Below are 15,600 nucleotides of genomic sequence, written 5' to 3' on the forward strand. Positions count from 1 at the left end.
AGCAGGTTGGAAGAGAACAATGTCCTCCTAATTGTGATTTTTGTAATTTTAAATGCTGTAATTTTAGAGCTCTTTGAAAAACACTGGAGTCCCACTGAAAGTAAAGGGCTGAGTGCACGTGTGTGTGTGTGTGTGTGTGTGTGTGCGCGCACGCGCACAAATTAGCCTAGGAAGATCATTATGGTGATTTATGTTTATATGAAGTATATTAGCTGACTTTCTATGAATTGGTAGTATTATAAAGGATACTTTAAATGTCCATTGTTTCATTGGGTATTGTATCAATTTATGGTACTGTCTTTTGAGACTTATTTGAACTTGTAGTTGACTCACAAAGAGAGAAGGTAGAAAACTTAAAGTTCAAATTTAAGTGAAAAATAGGCAGAAAAGAGTTTTTGCATCTGTTACATGATCACAAAACATATTACCGTAGACCCAGTTTATGTAATTAATAGAGACAGAATCTAAAGATTTGGGTATCTTATTGGCTAACTCAGGATGGTTAAACACATCTCAGCAGAATGAGCTACTGAAAAGTGTGTATGTGTGTGAAATGAGGGGGTAGGTGGGAACATAGGTGTTAAGTGGAAGCGCGGGTTGGGGTATCTGAGTGCTAGGAGAAGTATGAGAGTTTAAAATACTAAGAGTAAAGCACTTTAAGGAAATATCTAGTGCCATATTTTAATGCATAAATATCTCTTCAATAACGCAATATAATTGTATTGAACAAAGGTCTAAACGTGCCAATCCCATAATGGCAATGAATGCCATAAACAATTAGAGATGCACTGTGTCTTATTCCCTAGTAATGACCATGTAAAAAATCTTTTAGTCCGGGCGCGGTGGCTCAAGCCTGTAATCCCAGCACTTTGGGAGGCCGAGACGGGCGGATCACGAGTTCAGGAGATCGAGACCATCCTGGCTAACACGGTGAAACCCCGTCTCTACTAAAATACAAAAAAAATTAGCCGGGCGAGGTGGCGGGCGCCTGTACTCCCAGCTACTCGGGAGGCTGAGGCAGGAGAATGGCGTGAACCCGGGAGGCGGGGCTTGCAGTGAGCTGAGATCCGGCCACTGCACTCCAGCCTGGGCAACAGAGCTAGACTCCGTCTCAAAAAAAAAAAAAAAAAAAAAAAAATCTTTTAGTTTATGATAGAAATCCTTAATATCATTAAGGATGACATTAATCCTTAATGTCAATTCTTAAATGTCAGTATCAATTCTTAATGTCTTTAAGGACAGAAATTATAAAATTCTTATCCATATTAGCAATACATTCATAACGATAAATACATAAATTATATATGGGATTTTGAAATATAAACATAAAAGTAGAGGCCAAAAGAGTATACGCCACTTATATTTACTAACCCCAAATTTTGTGGACTTCTTGTCAGCCTGCTTTCAAAGTGTTTTGAGTTGTCTCAATACATAAAAACTAAATGGAAACAATAACATCACATTCATTATGTAAGCTCTTAGCATTATGAATAAGAATGAAAAATCTATTGAGAAGTGTCTGTGCATAGACATTTATTCAGCCAACAAACATATGAAAAAATGCTCATCATCACTGGTCATCGGAGAAATACAAATCAAAACCACAGTAAGATACCATCTCATGCCATTTAGAATGATGATCATTAAAATGTCAGGAGACAACAGACGCTGGAGAGGATGTGGAGAAGTAGCAATGTTTGTACACTCTTGGTGGGAGTGTAAATTGGTTCAACCATTGTGAAAGACAGTGTGGCGATTCCTCAAGGATCTAGAACTAGAAATATCATTTGACCTAGCAATCCATTACTGGGTAGATACCCAAAGGATTATAAATAATTCTGCTATAAAGACTCTTGCACATGTATGTTTATTGCGGCACTATTCACAATAGCAAAGACTTGGAACCAACCCAAATGTCCATCAATAATAGACTGGATAAAGAAAATGTGGCACATATACACCATGGAATACTGTGTAGCCAAAAAAAGGATAAGTTCGTGTCCTTTCCAGGGACATGGATGAAGCTAGAATCCATCATTCTCAGCAAAGAATCACAAGGACAGAAAACCAAGCACCGCATGTTCTCACTCATAAGAGGGAGTTGAACACTGAGAACACATGGATGCAGGGAGGGGAACATCACACCCTGGGGCCTGTTGAGGGGCCGGAGGCAGGGGGAGGGATAGCATTGGGAGAAATACCTAATGTAAATGATGAGGTGATGGGTGCACCAAACCAAAATGACACATGTACACCTATGTAACAAACCTGCATGCTGCGCACATGTGCCCTGTAATTTAAAGTATAATAATAATTTTTAAAAATGTAAAAAAAGAATGGAAAATCTAGATGTTTAGATTGACTATAGAATGAAGTTCGAATCATGGTAGATAGATATGCTCTCAGGATAGGGAGGGTTGCTTGTTGTCTACCAAAATCCATTCTCACTTTCTTCCAGAGAGCAATAGAATTGTTTTGGACACACCTGTCAGCTTCCTTTGCAGCCAGTTGTGCCCTTGTCACTACATTCTTGAAGAAAGAAAGTGAGCAGAAGTCATGTGTGTAAATTCCATATCACTTGCTTAAAGGAAAATTTTTACTTTCAACTTATGTTCTTTCCCTTTTCATTGTCTAAAATGCAGAAAATTCCTGAGCCAGCTGTGAAAATCCCTTGGGGACTAAGAGTAACAAGATGGAAGGAGTCTATGAACCCATCCACTTATTTCCAGAGAGAGAATGAGTTATATTTTGCTAGAGCCACAGAATGTTGAAAGGTTTTGTTGTTAGCTTAGCCTATACCAAAATATGTGTGTGCCTGTGTATCATGTATCTTCATATAATAACTATGACAATTTTCCATTCCTTGTTAGAGCTGCCCATATTTTAACTCTGTAGCCAAACTCCTATCTTGCTATTGATCCCCTGGGCAAGATGATAGTACAGTTTTCTAGAACTATCTAAATATTCATGGGTTCTGTAGGAACTCCTTGTTTTAAAAAGTGTATCAAATTTTCTCCACTCTTTCCCAAGACTCCTCTAATTTTAGCATGGAAATGAGCTTCTACAAGTCCTTTTTGGAAAAGGAGGAGATAGGTAAATCATTAGTTATCAACATAACAATTCTTCTATTGCTAAGGCAAAGCACAATATTTCAAAACTCTGTTTTGTATTTTTCTTTGGAGGACAAAGGCATATTGGTGATATTTGCTGTCTATAAGACTTAGTGCCTCATATAGCTCACCTGACTTCTGTGGGAATATATTAAAATTTAAAATCCAACTTCAACTCCTACCTTGGGCCTCTAATTTTCCCTTTATTTGTCGACTCCTTTCAACTCACTAGTGGATCATAGGACTCTATTTGAAAATCCTATTTTATTAAATTCTGAAATCCTCAGCACAGTAACTGGAAAAGGGCTCTGAAATAAATGTAGGGATAAATTGTCTAAATATATTTATAAAAAAGAAACAGACAATGTACTGCGAGGTGATTTTCTAAGTCCTTTACATATGTTATTTTATTAAAGCTTCTCTTTAACCAAAGGGTAGGTATGACCATTCTTGTTTCAAGATTGAGAACACTGATGCTCAAAAAGTTAAATAATGTGCCCATTTCACAAAATGAGAAAGTAGCAAAGTCAGAATGAAAATTTAGATTTCTTAATTGAAGCCAATGTTTTTTCTCCTATTCTAATGACCTTAAACACTCCTCCCTCTCCCTACCTCTTTCCGGCCTTTTTTTCCCCCATGCAATCTCATACCAAGCCATAACATAGAAACAGAGTCAGAGCTCAGGGATATGTGGAAAACAGTGGCATAGAGTTGTACTTGCTCATTCCCTTACTTTCCTCTGCATCAGCCTGAGGCACCTCCACAGAGCTCAGATTGCTGTCCACCTGGAATATGTTAAAACTCACTGTATAATAGCATACTGCCTCTCAAAATGAAGGGAATGAAAGGTAACAATGACCATATGCTTATTAATTGCCAGATGTGCATAGTTTAAGTCATGTTATTCTCAATAAAGATGTATTTTCTGTGATGCTGAGACCATGGAATGCTAAAACTTCATCTTGCCATACATTCCTATAGTGGGTGAATGACCAAGAAATCATAGATCGCTTGACAACAATTTTTTTTCCTTACAATGGTGCAAAATCAACATCCATTCATTTGAAATCATCCTTGGAATTTTGAATTTTGATCTTTTCCTGGGCTTGTAACATGCAGCAAGATACTCTCTGTCAATGCAGAGCTGTGCAGTTAGCTATGGCTCCCAGTCATCCACGCATTCAAGTGAGTAGAAAACTGATACTCTACAGTGTACTGTGTTGCCAGGTGGTTTTGCCCCAATGTAGGCTGATGGAAATATTCTGAGGCTATTTACTGTCGGCTGTGCTAAACTATGATGTGCTATAATGTTTGGCAAGCTGGGTGTGTAAAATGTAAAAATTTTTACTCACCATAGTCTCCACTTAGGAAAACTTTATTGGAAAACCTGATGGAAAGTCGAGGATCATTTGTATTCTGACACTAAAATAGCATTGAGAACCTAATTAGTTGGCATATGAATAAATGAACTCTTTATTATTTTATATATCAGTGTCTCAAAAACTCTCCAAATGCAGGACTTGCTAGCAAACAGTTCAAATCCTAAGAAACTTTCCTACTTGCCTCATTTGGTTCCCAGTCTGCATTTTAGGTCTTTCATGCTCATATCTACTTAAGGAGAGAGGTGACTGAGCATAAAAGTCTCTGAATCAAATCACTCAGTCAGAAGCATGGAATGGATAGGAGGCTGGAAGGATAGCTTTCTTTAAGATGTGGGAGTGTAAAATGTTGAGGAAGAGTGACCTCTTCCTCCAAATGAAATGTGACTCTCCGTAGACGTTCTGGGTTTTTATTTTTATTTTTATTTTTATTTTATTTTTTATTATTATTATACTTTAAGTTCTAGGGTACATGTGCATAACGTGCAGGTTTCTTACACATGTATACTTGTGCCACGTTGCTGTGCTGCACCCATCAACTCGTCAGCACCCATCAACTCGTCATTTACATCAGGTATAACTCCCAGTGCAATCCCTCTCCCCTCCCCCCTCCCCATGATAGGCCTCGGTGTGTGATGTTCCCCTTCCCGAGTCCAAGTGATCTCATTGTTCAGTTCCCACCTATGAGTGAGAACATGCGGTGTTTGGTTTTCTGTTCTTGCGATAGTTTGCTAGAAGAATGATGGTTTCCAGCTGCATCCATGTCCCTACAAAGGACACAAACTCATCCCTTTTTATGGCTGCATAGTATTCCATGGTGTATATGTGCCGCATTTTCTTAATCCAGTCTGTCACTGATGGACATTTGGGTTGATTCCAAGTCTTTGCTATTGTGAATAGTGCCACAATAAACATACGTGTGCATGTGTCTTTATAGCAGCATGATTTATAATCCTTTGGGTCTATACCCAGTAATGGGATGGCTGGGTCATATGGTACCTCTAGTTCTAGATCCTTGAGGAATCGCCATACTGTTTTCCATAATGGTTGAATTAGTTTACAATCCCACCAACAGTGTAAAAGTGTTCCTATTTCTCCACATCCTCTCCAGCACCTGAGCGTTCTGGGTTTTGAATTATGAGACCCATATTTTCTTTTCCCATGAGTCAAGGCAGAGTTGATTTATAATAGATGCAGAATCATCCTGTGCGCCCAACTGTCAGTGCACAAAGCGGTCTTCGTTAATTGCCTTTTGCTTCCCTATCATCTTTTAGTGTTGCACCACGAACAGAAGCATGCATTTCTGGGTCCTTTCCCATTAGAAGATCCCCCCACCCCCAACTTCGTTTAACAGACAAAGAAGGCTTGCTGAACATACATGCAAGATTATTAATAGGAATAATCTGAGTATTCTGAGGCTGCTGACACAGTTTTCACGAACGAGGCAATCTGTTTAGTTTAGCCACTTTTCCCAGGAGAACTGATAAGAACAGTTGAAACTTCCACTTATGCTCATGTTGTGCCTGGAAATGACCTGATAAAAGGGCTCTCTCAGTATGTGGCACGTATGGGTGGTCCCCAAAAGCTGCTTCCAAAATCTCTATGCTTAAAAAAAAAATTCTTGTTTCCTTAGATAACTCCTAGATAGCTGTGCTCCTATGGAAACCTTTGGAATAGACCCATACAGAAAAATTCCGAAAATAAAATAAAAAAGAAAAGAAAAAGAAAACAACGTAGAAAACCTGTGAAACACCTGGTTTTGGCAGATTTTTCTCTCACCAGAGGCGTCAGGTTTCAGTGCCATCTGTTAGGCTGCCATGTTCTGCTCGTCCTTCTCCGGGTATGTTCCCCTGTGGGCTGCACAGGATCCGGCTGGCAGCAGATTGCAGCCGACCCCCGCCATGAAGCCTCCCTGGGATTTGTAGCCCTGCAGCCTGCCTGGCGGAGGTTATCTCTCCAACGCGGCCCGTCTGCAGGCTCTCCTTTTGACCTTCCCAAATGGTATTTAAAGCAGCCATTAGAATGACTCCCCAGCGCCCAGGCTATTTCAAATCTTTTAAATGTTTGAATACATTGCTTTAACATGTTGACCTTCCTCTGTACCCGGTGAAACTAGGCCAAGCAAACAAATAAATAAACTACTTTGGTTTGTGACCGAAGAAGAAATTGCCATCTTAACACTCTTCCTAGAGCTCCTGCATACCCCTGTCTTTCAGCTGCCAACAGAACATAGGAAAACAGCCAATCATTGAAATGCACAGCTGTGTATTCCTTCACACATTGGTTTCTCTTTCCTATGTGTTCAATGATAATTCCAAGCATCTATTGAATTACAACTAAAGTATCCTATTTCATGCAAGTATATTCTCTGCTTAAGCAATTACTAATATTCGGTTTATTTTATTTTTATTTGTATTTATTGATTTTAAGATGGAGTCTCTCACTGTCTCCCGGGCTGGAGGGCAGTGGCGCCATCTCGGCTCACAGCAACTTCCGCCTTACAGGTTCGAGCGATTCTTCTACCTCAGCCTCCCGAACAGCTGGGATTACAGGTGCCTGGCACCATGCCCTGCTATTTTTTTTGTATTTTTAGTAGAGACGGGGTTTCACTATGTTGGCCAGAGTGGTCTCGAATGCCTGACCTCGTAAACCACCCGCCTCTGCCTCCCAAAGTGCTGCGATTACAGGCATGAGCCACCGTGCCAGGCCTAATATCCAGGTATTTTTATTTTTTAATTTTTTTTTAAATCTCATGTGGAAGAAAAGGCCATTCTAGAAAATATTAACATTTTCTGATACACGGCAATGGGAGAAGCTCTGTTTAATTTTCCTCCCATAATTTTAGAGCCCTTTGGTCTATCTTTTGTTGGTGTAACCTTTCTGTGTGATGGTCCTTTCTGACAGCCTCGGTTTTTGTTTGACTTTTCTTTAACACTCATTTTCAGAAAAGACAAGTGCTTTTTTGCAAATCCAATCCACTGAGCATATGTGAGTGCTGAATATTTTACAGAAGCTTTCGGTGAGAAATGAAGAAGATAGTTTACATTTTACATCACACAGCAATAATTACTTTATTAAATAATTTAGTTTAATTTAATTACTATAAATTCTCCCCAAGAGGTATTTCTGCTCTGCCCAAAGTCTTGTGTCTCTACATTCCTACTGGGTCTCATTTCATATTCTAGTTCTCTTTCTTCTTTATGTACACCTATAACGTATATAAATGACCTATATATTGCCTCACACTGACTTCTCAAACCTTGCATCATTTCACCCATTATACTTTCACAAAACAATGGACCCTCCAATTATTGGGGTATATTCTCCTGGGAAGGCAGTGGGGACTAGAAATAACTGCTTTTGTCTTCATCTAATTCTTTTTTATTATTTATTTTTCATTGTGCTGACATGCCTTCCAGCAAATTTAGACAGAAATAAGCCTGTCTAAGGGAACAAAATTGGTGCAAACTGTGACAGGATGGTCCCTGAGCTATACAAAATTCATACTTTCAAGAGATAAATTCTAGTTATATGCTCTGCATTGGCGTATATTCTCCTCACAAAACATTTTTAAAGGAGTTTTAGAACATTTACATATTGTTTATGAGGCAATTTAGAAAGAAGATGAAAAACAACAATAATCCCATATTTCTTTATAGCTTTCTTGTGATTATTAGTAGTTGACACTTCTTGCTTGCAATGATTTGTTAATATTTTCAATTTCATGGTTTTAAATCTCAATATTCATTTATAAATTCACATTCTAAAAGTTATGCTAAGAAAATATCATGGAGAATCTAAACATAGAATAATTCAAGCTTTTGATGCAGGAAAAACATGTTCAAATTGGTTTTATTTAACTTAAAATAACAACGGTTTTAATTCCAGTGAAGTGACAGTTTTCAAAGAAAACAGGAGCTACTTAGCTTATTATTCATATAGTTCATGCTAAGCATGAGAAACAAGGAGTTCTGTTTATGCTGACATTATTTGGATGGAAGCTGCCATGTATAATACAATGCTGTGTCTTCCTCTTTTTATGAATCCATCCACTAACCTCCTTGTTTAGCTGCACAGCCTATGCATAGCATGGCTCATCTTGGGATCCTTTGGAGTTGTGTACCCTGAGATTGGAAACGGGGCATCCCTACTGCTATGTTATCTTTTCCTACTTGATAATCAGTACATTCAGTTATGAAGAATTAATGCTTGAAAGTGACATTTAAAATTCCCAATGGTGTAGGTATTTATATATCAAAAATAAAATTGTTAACTAAATTTAACAAAATCAAAATATAGTGAATTATATTTTCAGCCTATCTGTTTTAATCCTCTTATCAAACAAGGTGACTGGCACCATTCTGGCTGGGTTAGATTTTATAAGGTTAGGACTGGCAAACAAATTGTCTTTCTTTAAAAAGAAATATAGGTGCTAATGGTTGACACTGCCTAAGTATTTATTGTGGGCCAAATACTGCTTCAATTATTTTCCATGTAAGAAGTCTTTTATTCCTCACAGTAACCTAATAGGTTGGGTATAATTATTATCACTATTTCACAGGTTAAAAATAAAAATTAAAAAAAAAAAAAAACCGAGGCACAAAGAAATTAAACATCTTTGTCAAACAACTAAAAATGTTAGAATCAGAATTTTCACCCAGCCTAACACCAGAATCTGAGCCTTTTGCCATGTGCTATAATTATAAAATATTCAGGGTCCATAGTGAGTGAGACTTAGAGATCACAAAATGTCACCAAACAGATGAGTGCTAGAAGCGAGCTTTCTACTTTCTACTTTCCTTTTCAAAAGATATCCAATTGCCCAAAGTAGAAACCTAAGAATCATGATGTTTTATTTTCTCTCACTGATATGGTTTGGATGTTTGTCCCCTCCAAATCTCATGTTGAAATGTAATCCTCAGTGTTGGAGGTGGGGCCTGGTGAGAGGTGTTTGGGTCATGAGGGTGGATCACTCATGAATGCTTTGGTGCTGTCCTTGTAATAACGACAAGTTCTTGCTCAGAGTTCACATGAGATCTGGTTGTTTAAAAGAGTGTGGCACCTCCCTCCTTACTCCCCCTCTTGCTGTATGGTATGCTGAAACGGTTTGGCTGTGTTCCCACCCAGATCTCATCTTGAATTCCCATGTGTTGTGGGAGGAACCTGGTAGGAGGTAATTGAATCATGGGCGCAGGTGTTTTCTGTGCTGTTCTCATGATAGTGAACAAGTCTCATGAGATCTGATAGTTTTAAAAAAAGGAGTTTCCCTTGTACAAGTTATTTTGTCTGCCACCATGTGAGACTTGCCTTTTATCTTCTGCCATGATTGTGAGGCCTCCTCAGCCATGGGAAACTGTAAATTCAGTAAAACTTTGCTTTGTAAATTGCCCAGTCTTGCATATGTCTTTACCATTAGTGTGAAAATGGACTAATACAGTAAATTGGCACCAGTAGAATGGGGCATTGCTGAAAATATACCCAAAAATATGGAAGCAACTTTGGAACTGGATAATATGCAGGGTTGGAACAGTTTAGAGGGCTCAGAAGAAGACAGGAAAATGTGGGAACATTTGGAACTTCCTGAAGACTTGTTGAATCACTTTGACAAAAATGCTGATAGTGATATCAACAATAAGGTCTAGGCCGAGGTGGTCTCAGATGGAGAGGAGGAATTTGTTGGAAATTGGAGTAGAGGTAACTCTTGTTATTAGCAAAGAGACTGGCAGCATTTTGCTCCTGCCCTAGAGATTTGTGGAACTTTGAACTTGAGAGAGATGATTTAGGGCATCTGGTGGAAGAAATTTCTAAGCAGCATAACATTCAAGAGGTGACTTGGGTGCTGTTAAAGGCACTCAATTTCATAAGGGAACCAGAGCATAAAAGTTTGGAAAATTTGCAGCCTGACAATGTGATAGAAAAAAAGTCCCATTTTCTGAGGAGAAATTTAAGCCAGCTACAGAAATTTGCATAAGTAATAAGGAGCCTAATGTTGATACCCAGGACAATGGGGAAAATGTCTCCAGGGCATGTCAGAGGTCTTCATGGCAACCCCTTCCATCACAGGCCCAGAGGTGTAGGAGGAAAAAATGGTTTTGTGGGCCAGGCTCAGGGTTCCTCCCCTGTATACAGCCTAGGGACTTGGTGCCCTGCATCCCAGATGCTCCAGCCATGAAGAAAAGAAGCCAAGGTACAGCTTGGGCTGTTGCTTCAGAGGATGTAGGCCTCAAGCCTTAGCAGCTTCCATGTGGTATCAAGCCTGCAGGTGCACAGAAGTCAGGAATTGAGGTTTGGGAACCTCTGCCTAGATTTCAGAAGATGTGTGGAAATGCCTGGATACCCAGGCAGAAGTTTGCTCATGGGTGGGTGCCTCATGGAGAACATCTGGTAGGGCAGTGCAGAAGGGAAATGTGGGGTAGGAGCCCCCACACAGAGTCCCTACTAAGGTACCATCTAGTGGAGCTGTGAGAAGAGGGCCACCATCCTTCAGACCCCAGAATGGTAGATCCACCTGACAGCTTGTACCATGCACCTAGAAAAGCCACAGACACTCAGTGCCAGCCTGTGAAAGCAGCCAGGAGGGAGGCTATATCTGCAAAGCCATAGAGACGGAGCTGCCCAAGACCATGGAAACCTACCTCTTGCATCAGCTTGACCTGGATGTGAGACACAGAGTCAAAGGGGATCAATTTGGAGCTTTAAGATTTGACTGCCCTGATGGATTCTGGACTTGCATAGGGCCTGTAGCCCCTTCGTTTTGGCCAGTTTCTCCCATTTGGAATGGCTGTATTTATCTAATGCGTGTACCCCCATTCTATCTAGGAAGTAACTAACTTGCTTTTGATTTTACAGGCTCATAGGGTGAAGGTACTTGCCTTGTCTTGGATGAGACTTTGTACTTTGGACTGTGGACTTTTGAGTTAATTCTCAAATAAGATAAGACTTTGGAGGACTGTTAAGAAGGCATTATTGGTTTTGAAATGTGAGGACGTGAGATTTGGAAGGGGCTAGCGGCAGAATGATATGCTTTGACTGTCTCCCCACCCAAATCTCATCTTGAATGCCAACATGTTGTGAGAGGGACCTGGTGGGAGGTAATTGAATCATTGAGGCAGGTCTTTCCCATGCTGCTCTTGTGATAGTGAATAAGTCTCATGAGATCTGATAGTTTTAAAAAGAGGAGTTTCCCTGCACAAGTTCTTCTCTTGTCTGCTGCCATGTGAGATGTGCCTTTTGCCTTCCACCGTGATTTTGAGGTCTTCCCAGCCATGTGGAACTGTAAGCCCAATAAACCTCTTTCTTTGGTAAATTACCTAGGCTCTGATATGTCTTTATCAGCAGGATGAAAACCGACTAATACATATGCTGCTTCCCTTTGCCTTCCACCATGATTGTAAGCTTCCGAGGTCTCACCAGACGCCAAGATGTTGGTGCCATGCTTGTGTAGCTTGCAGAACTATGAACCAATTAAACATCTTTTATTTATAAATTACTCAGTCTCAGATATTCCTTTATAGTAACACAAAAACTGCCTAACATACTCACTATCTACCTCTAGTTGTTTACTAATTTGTGTGAATTCATCGCTAGAAATAGGTCTTGAATCTCTCTCTCTCTCTCTTTTTTTTTTTTTTATGGAATCTCACTCTGTTGCCCTGACTGGAGTGCAGAGGTGCAATCATGGCTCACTGCAACCTCCACTTCCTGGGTTCAAGTGATTTTCATGCCTCAGTTACCCAAGTAGCTGGGAAAACAGGCATGCGCCATCACCCACAGCTAATTTTTATACTATTTTTCTTTTATTTTTTAAGACTTTACCTTGGGGACTGCAATTACTATTTACTCTCCCAGATAAAGAGCATTTAATGACCAAATTGTGCAAATGGGTTTTGTTTACAATAATGTTAATTTTGGGGAAATGACATGATCAGAAACATACATTTGAAATCATGGAAGCAATGCATAGACTCTAGAGAAAAGGAGTGTCATCTATATTTTTGTGGAGCTCTATTTGAAAACTATTGTCTAATTCAATAAATTGCCTTGAGATAACCAGCCATCTAGAATAATAAAATATTTAAAAGATTGTTTCTTTAGTCATGAAAGCAAAATAAATTACAGATGGGTTAAATAATGAAATTTAAAAATCCCTGCAGGAATAAATAGTGCTGTTGGCTGAAGTAAAGATTAGTGAACTCCAAAACATCAATAGACATTGTTCAAAGTGAAGAATAGAGAGTGAAAAATATTGAAGAAAAGTCATTAAAGGCTCAGGGACCTGTGGAAGCACAGCAAATGGTCTACTATACATGCAACTGGAACCATAAGAAAAAGAGAATAAAAATGAAGCATAGACAATATTGAAGGTATAATGGGTAAAAATTTTCCAAATATTATTTAAAAAAAAAACATTGATTTAGAGACCCAAGAAGTTTAGCTAAACCTAAGCACAGTAAGAGCAAAGAAACCTGAGCCCAGATATACAATAATGTTTTATAAAAACAAAAAGAAAAATATTAAAAGGAGATACCCAATTACTGGTGTGAATTCTGCCCCATGCATTGACACTGACTTATCTGACTTACATATTCACCAAAATAAATCATATTTTTACCCATAAAATATATTTGAATATATTTCAAAAGACTGAAATCTTACAGAGTATATAATTTGGCTAAAACCATGCAAATTAGAAATTAATAACTGAAAGGTATGTGTCCACTATTAGTTTCCTATTACCACTGTAAAAGAATTATAGACTTGCTTTAAAAACAGAAAAAATTTTTCATACAGTTCTGGAGGTCAGAAATACAAAATGAGTCTTACGGGTATACAATCAAGGTGTTGGTAATGCTGGTTTCTTCTGGAGGCTCCTGACAGAGAAATTGTTTGTTGTCTCTTCTAGCATCTGGTGGCTGCTAGCATCCCTTAGCTTGTGGCCACATCACCCCAAAATCTACTTCTGTTGTTTCATTGTCTTCTTTTCTGTATTCAAATCTCCCTTTGTTTTCATCTTATAGAACTCTTGAGACTACAGTTAAGGTATACCCAAGTAATCTAGGATAACTTTCCCATCTAAGACCCTTAACTTTATACTTGGCAAAGTCTTTTTTTGTCATGTAAGGTAACATTCACAGTTTCCAGGGATTATTATGCAGATATCTTTGGGGGCTACTCAGCCTAACACATTTCTCAAATATTTGCAAGTTTCAGACACATTAAGTAATCTGTGCATCAAAGAAGTCATAAGAAAAATGAGAAAAAATATTTCAAACCAAAATAAAATAAAAACAACTTATAAAAATGAGTAGAATGACATTAAAGTGGTGCTTTGAGGAAAATTTGTATCAGTAAATGATATTGGCAAAGAAGAACAATTTAAAATCAATTATTTAAGCTTTCATCATAGAAATTTTTTTAAAAGCAAATTAAATCCAAGGTATGTAGATAAATATAAATATTAAAGATGAGAACAAATATTAATTAATGAGAAAAATAAAATAGAGATAACTAATAAAATCAGAAGCTGAATCTGTAAAAGACTAATAAACTTGCTAAACTCCTGGTGAGATTAATGGAAGAAAAGAGAAAGAAGGCAATGGATGAATGTCAGGAATGAGAGATGTGATATCACTGAATATTTTATAGATAATTAAAAGGATAATAAGATATTGTGAACAACGTGATGCAAATAAATTTGACAGCTTAGAGGAAATGGATAAATTATTTGGTGACACAAACTACCGAGGCTAACACACACACACAAAAAAAAAAATTATGAATTTTTCTAAATCTATTAAGTAATTAAAATAGTAATCAAAACTGTTCCTATGAAGAGAACTTTAGGTCCAGATGGCTTCACTGGTGAATCTCTCAAACACTGAAGAAATAAAGTCATACAAACACTTTCAGAAAGTAGAAAAGGCGCTTAAGGTGTGCGGTGGCTTAAGTGTGTATTCCCAGCACTTTGGGAGGCCACGGCAGGAGGATCATTTGAGCCCAGGAGTTTCAGACCAGTCTAGGAAACATAGTGATACCCTGTCTCTACTATGCAGTTTCCTAGGGAGACAGGATCTAGTATGTATATATATGTGTGTGTGAATGTGTGTGTGTGTGTATAAAATAATTAGCTGGGTATGGTGGCACATGCCTGTAATCCCAGTTACCTGGGAGGCTGGAGGGGGAGGACTGCTTGAGCCCAGGAGGTCCAGGCAGCAGTGAGCCATGATTGTGCCACTGCACTGCAGCCTAGGTGACAGAGTGAGATGCCGTTTATTTAAGAAAAAAAGGAAAAAAGAAAAGGAGGGATGGCTTTCCAAATTATTCCATGAGGTCAGCATTATTCTGATATGAAAATCTAACAAAGATATTATGAGAAAAGATAATTGCAGATTAATATCTTTTATGAAAAAAAGTTATAAAATATTTGAAAATATGGCACTATTGAATCCAGCAATATTAAAAAGGCTAATGCATAATGGCCAATAAAGGGCCAGAAATACAAGCTTGCATTTAAATGAAATGTTAAATTTTATAATAAAATAAATTTAAGATGTTATATCAATAAATGTGGTTTAGAACTTTAAAATAATAAAAAATGCATTTTAAAACTAATCAATATAATTCACCATGTTAAAAAACTATGAAAGAAAAAACATAAAATCATCTCTATATATATAGAAAAAGCATTTGATAAAATTAAACACTCATTCATGATAAAAATTTCAACAAATCAGTAATAGAGAGAACTTTTTCAACCTGATAAAGGACATCTACAAAATATTCACAGCTAATATCAGACTTACTGCTTTCCTTCTGAGACTGAAGAACAAGTCAAAGCTGTTCAGTCTCCTTACCTTTATTTGATAATGTTCTGGATTCTCCAATTAATGCAATAAGCCTGGGAAAATAATAAAAATAATAGAAGTCAGTATTGTCTCTATCCACAGAAGACATGATGGTCTTTGTAGAATATCTTAAGAACTTTCCAAAATAAATAATAAAATTAGTAAGGAAATTTTTAAAAGGCACAAGAACCAAGAGCAGTACACAAAATCCATTATATTTCTCTATACTAAAAACTTAAATTGCCAAATTAAATTAAAAATATTATT

The 15,600-nt window shown here is 37.9% G+C and overlaps 1 long non-coding RNA gene across 1 annotated transcript in view; it reads right to left on the reverse strand.

Moving 5' to 3' along the window:
• LOC135967433 (uncharacterized) overlaps positions 1-15,600 on the reverse strand; it is a 58,012-nt gene that overhangs the window by 27,377 nt on the left and 15,035 nt on the right. Inside the window, exon 2 of the long non-coding RNA XR_010581562.1 lies at positions 15,343-15,386. This is a non-coding gene — a long non-coding RNA (uncharacterized lncRNA). The remainder of the gene's footprint in view (positions 1-15,342; positions 15,387-15,600) is intronic.

The sequence above is a fragment of the Macaca fascicularis genome, chromosome 15 (genome assembly GCF_037993035.2).
Source record: "Macaca fascicularis isolate 582-1 chromosome 15, T2T-MFA8v1.1".
Classification (NCBI taxonomy): Eukaryota; Metazoa; Chordata; class Mammalia; order Primates; family Cercopithecidae; genus Macaca; species Macaca fascicularis.